Below are 5,255 nucleotides of genomic sequence, written 5' to 3'. Positions count from 1 at the left end.
ATGTGGGAGTGACTTCTTAACATACATCACACATGTGTGAGTAGAACTAGGATCATAATACACATAATTGGACAGACTGGGTGGGGGGCTTACCATTAGGTGTGAGAGACTCCTGCAGACACACAATATCGATGTCCTCAGTCACAACTTTGTGGTGTAAGTCAGGGTATCATTTTCTAAGGGATGGGATGTTCCAACTCATCACCTTTACCGCTCTGTACCTTTGTCGGATATTAACACTGGGACTAAGGAGTCTGCAATATATGGTACTGTATCTCGCTAATATACGTAACTCATGAGTTGTTTTGAGTATTCGACCCCTGGTCTGACGGTTCCCTTCAGGTTAATTAATTACTTTCGTAATTAACATCCTTACAACAATTTCACTATGAAAAAGAGGTGACTTCAGCCTCGGTGAACAATCACTGGCATCTCTAGGGCCGACGTCAATGATACTCACTGCCGACTCTACCCTGACTTATATTGACAATTAAGCTAACAGTAAATACAATTGTAGCTTTCAACATCAGTCACAACGGATCTTGAATGCTTCATCTGCAATTTTTCAAGACCTGCAACACTGTTACACATTCTAACACTAAATATCTCCTTCCAGTCCATCGCAAGTTCACACAACCGGTTCTTATCTAACATAGTTGGTCTATTCACATAACTTTAAATTCAGATTTTTGTACTTTACCTCACACTCTAATACTCTCCAGTATAGGTTCTCAACTTGATACCCGAGTCTTCTAAAGGCACATGCACAAATAGCTTCTCTACTCATTATAGAGAAATCAGCTGCAGTATCCACTTCCATGGTTACAATTGTGCCATTAATGCGTTAGTTCACATTATACCTATGTTTAACTTTCTCTTCATGACTGGTGTAAATAGTACACACATGGACACATCATTATCAGGTTCAAAACTTCTAACACTCATGAATACCGTTTTTCATTTCCTTCTCATCACCTTCGACGACATATAATCTACCTTTATCACTTCTGGCAGGGGCTGTAATTTCTTTCTCACAGGCAGGAGCAATATGTCCAATACGCTGACAATTTTAACATCTTGAATTTTTGAACTTACACTGAAAGCTTTCATGTTTGCCTAGGCATCTTTTACATTTTAAATTAGCATGTGTTCCTTGTTCTGTGGCATAATTCTTCCTTTTTAGCCACAGTTACTTTACACACCGATCCACTACTGCCAACTGTTTCACAACCGGCACTGGGAACAAGTTCTCTGGTGTTTTTCTCTGCTAATTCCATGCTTGTAGCCAACTGACATGCTTTTTCAAAAGTTAATTTCGTGGTGCTCATTCACTTATTTTGCATTTTTTATAATTCAGACCTATCAAAAACTTGTCTCTTAAGAGCTCTGTTACAGTGAATGGATAACTTCTTCAAAGCTACTATATAATCACCGATTTATCTTTCCCTCTATCTCTTGTGCCAAATTTGTAACTTTCAGCAATCTCAAGTGGAGTCGTTTGGTTTGTCTGGAGCAGAGTAGAATAAACATTAGCTCCTACCGTCGTCCATTCTCTCACAATATGATGTGAAGTTCTCCTTGTTTGCATCATACTCCCCCACTCGTCCAATGTATCCACTGACGCAGGCCTTCCCTTCAGTGGTCACTATCCTCTCTTCAAGGACTTCAACACTTTGTGAATCCCATCCTCGGAGCCAGTGTATTATCTTACATGATTTAATGGGAGAATGAGAAGCCACATGCCAAGTCTTACTCCAGGCGTTTATTGTTATGTACCATGTGCCTAACACATTCGTGATTACACAGGCCTAAACACATTCGAACTTTGGTAAGAAGTAACAGAATATATAATGTATATATCAATAAAAGCAGCATATAAACACACACACATAACCTACTGAAATAATTATGTCCCTAATTAATTAGTACAGAATTACATATACTGTGCAATGTTACTGTACCTTGGAAAAATATGGAACAAAAGTATTAGCAATCTGAAATACTCCGTTACCGTTAAATGTTTATTAGATACCAGCACAGAGAAATGGTTATTACAAATCACAGTTAAAAACACCTACATTAGCTCATTCCTTCCTCCCAACTGGGTACCATGGTAAATTACAATCGAATCGCTGAAACCATTTATAAGATAACTTTTAAACTCAACCTGGTTTCCTCTTAATTTCTTCCTTCATTTATTTTCTCCATTAGTTTTGTCTAGTTATTTCATTTCATAAAATTACTCCATAACCTCTTATCTTTGGTATTGTGGCTCGGGGGTTATGACATGGGTACACTGTAATTCCGATATCAAGCAATGGGAGAGAATGATGGGGGTCAACTCCCTGGCTTTACTTATTTGGTACCGTTAAACTTAGGTACATTTTCCACTTACATGTACAAGAACACACACAATACTCTTACATAGCACCTTTGAGCACTATTACAAGTGACAATGATGCCAGTTACAGCACCAACACTAATACTTTAACATCACCAGAATTAGTAGCTTCTCTTCACCACTATGGTACCTTTGCCCACACACAAACTGATGGTCAACCTACTCTTGCCGACTCCAAACACTCAGACATACAGGTGTATTCAGAGGAATAACAGCCACCATATACCCCTACTGAGTAGTGGACTCATCCATAACAATGAAGGGGGCTGGCAGTGTTTGCTCTGCCTGTGATATCAACAAACTGGACATTGAACGGCTGACCAGTTGAATGGATCCCAGAGGTGGTGGTTAGTTCCTGACGCTCGTGTTCACGAATTTACCCGAGTTCACTGGCCTTCATCCATCTCCCAAATTAGTGTGGAGGTCGTCCCAATCTACAAGGCTCTTGGCCAAGAGGAACCTGTGGGTGGAAGAGTTTCAGACACTGGACCGAGTTTGTCGACATGAACGTCAACGTTTCAAAAGGACGCTAAGGGCGTGAGATTACTTCACTTAATACACATCAGTTACGTTACTGTATCACTTGCATATTCAAACTATAACACGGAGCTGGACATTACCTGTGCGTGGAGGAGTTTCAGACGCTGGACTGATGCCTGAGAGCGTCAATGCCCCGCACTACTCCTCCCTCGATCAGCTTCGAGTTCCACTCACCCAACAGCTCTGCCTGAGCTGTCGATTACATCCAGTAGATTCTGAAAGATACCTGGTCTGACAGTTCCCTTCAGGTTAATTAATTTCATAATTAACATCCTTACACCATTTTCATATGTAAAAAGAGGGTGACTTCAGCCTCGGTCAACATCTCTGGGGCCGACGTCAATGATACCTCCATCTCGCTGCCGACATCTCTAAGTTGACGCAAAGCAAGGGTATTCTCTTACCAATTCAAATGCATGAACATCCTGTGCGGAATTTTGGTATACAGTACTTGAGTTTCTATGGTAATGCGACATAGATAACGGAAGACTATCTCCTGAAGTGGTTAGAGACGATTGTTTCAACTGGTAGACTCAAAAAGGTTTACAGGTTTTGTGGGTGTGGAGAGTAATATGAATTATTAGGTTTTGACAGACTAGCCATGTCATTATGACCATGACACCCCTTCCCCAAGATTCATGTTATGCGGTAACATTCAGAAAACATGTATACTGTAGTAGTTACACATTCTTTAAATAACATACTTTCGGTTATTGGTTTCACGATATGGTGCACACACTAAATCATTAATACAAAATATAATTTCCCATACACAAATAATTCACATTTAACAATAACATAGAATATCATTCACTATAGGTTATCTGAATTTTGGTCATTATGAAATGGTAATCGGTTATCATACAATTAGAATGTGACACGGCAGGAACAATGACTGGTGAGGCAGGAACCATGGCCTCCGCTTCCATTACGCGAGGTTAGCAAATGCTAAGGGCGCTAAAGATGCTAAGGGCGTCAACAGTGTCACCACCACAGCTCCATTCTTCACAGCCAACAGATACAGTGTCACCACCACAGCTCCATTCTGCACAGCCAACAGATACAGTGTCACCACCACAGCTCCATTCTTCACAGCCAACAGTAACAGTGTCACCACCACAGCTCGAATGTGCTGCATCCAGGGCTGCACCTAAGAACATAAGGAGTCTGCAATAGGCCGGTTGGCCTGTGCATGGCAGCTCCAGTCGAGAGTTACTATCACACTCTATCATCCATGAATCTATCTAGCCTCCTTTTGAAACTTTCCAGAGTTCCCACACTTACTACAAAGTTGCTAAGCTTGTTCCACCACCCTATTTGTGAACCAGTTTCTTCCTATCTCCCTCCTAAACCTAAACTTATCCAACTTGAATTCGTTGCTCCGAGTCCTATCCTGCTCGGATATTATAAGAACTTTATCTATATCCCTTTAATTGATTCCTTTCACCCACTTAAATACTTCTATCATATCTCCCCGCACTCTTCGTCTTTCTAGAGAATGCAAGTTAAGTTTCTTTAACCTATCCTGATATGGAAGGTTTCCAAGTACCGGAATCATTTTTGTCATTCTTCGCTGCACCGACTTTAGTGAATTTATATCCATTCTATAATAGGGGCACCAGAACTGAACCGCATAATCGAAGCGCGGTCTGACTAGCGCAAGATATAGTTGCAATAAGACCTCTGCACCCAATACTCTGTTTGCCTTATTTCGAACATTAACGCACTGTTTTCTAGGCCGTAGGTCCGGGCTTACAAGTACCCCTAGGTCTCTTTCACAAGTCGACTTCTCTAGGTTGATGTTGTTAAGGCTGTATACATTATAAGTATTTGTTCTTCCAATATTAAGTACGCTTCACTTGCTGGTGTTGAATTTCATTTGCCATTTTTCAGACCACCCCTGCAGTATATTTAGATCCTCCTGTAATGCATTTGCATCCTGCCCTGAATTAATTTGCCGCCCTATTATGGTGTCATCGGCAAACTTGTTTATGTCAATGCTGATCCCAGTATCTAGATCGTTTATGTAGATTATGAACAAGAGTGGGCCTAGTACTGACCCCTGGGGAACCCCACTGGTTACACGGCCCCACTCAGATTTAACACCATCTACACTGACCCTCTGCGTTCTATCGGTGAGCCATGATTTTATCCAATTTAAAACTTTCCCCTCGATACCATGAACCTTAATTTTTCTCAGAAGCCTCTGATGCGGTGCTGTCAAATGCTTTGCTAAAGTCTAAGTAAATAACATCGTAATTTTCGTCATTATCTACTACCTCGAAGACTTTCCTAAAAAACGTTAGCAGATGTG

The 5,255-nt window shown here is 40.9% G+C and overlaps 1 long non-coding RNA gene across 1 annotated transcript; it reads right to left on the bottom strand.

Moving 5' to 3' along the window:
* Positions 1-1,742: 1,742 nt before the first annotated feature.
* On the bottom strand, positions 1,743-3,192 carry LOC121878776. The gene is made up of 2 exons (XR_006091221.1): positions 3,022-3,192; positions 1,743-2,861 (listed from the first exon to the last, which is right to left on the bottom strand). It is a non-coding gene; the product is annotated as an uncharacterized LOC121878776 (long non-coding RNA).
* Positions 3,193-5,255: the final 2,063 nt, after the last annotated feature.

This window comes from Homarus americanus, unplaced genomic scaffold, assembly GCF_018991925.1.
Source record: "Homarus americanus isolate GMGI-L3 unplaced genomic scaffold, GMGI_Hamer_2.0 scaffold32786, whole genome shotgun sequence".
NCBI classification, from domain to species: Eukaryota; Metazoa; Arthropoda; class Malacostraca; order Decapoda; family Nephropidae; genus Homarus; species Homarus americanus.
The sequence above is the reverse complement of the archived record's forward strand: the minus strand, read 5'-3'. Positions and strand labels throughout refer to the sequence as shown.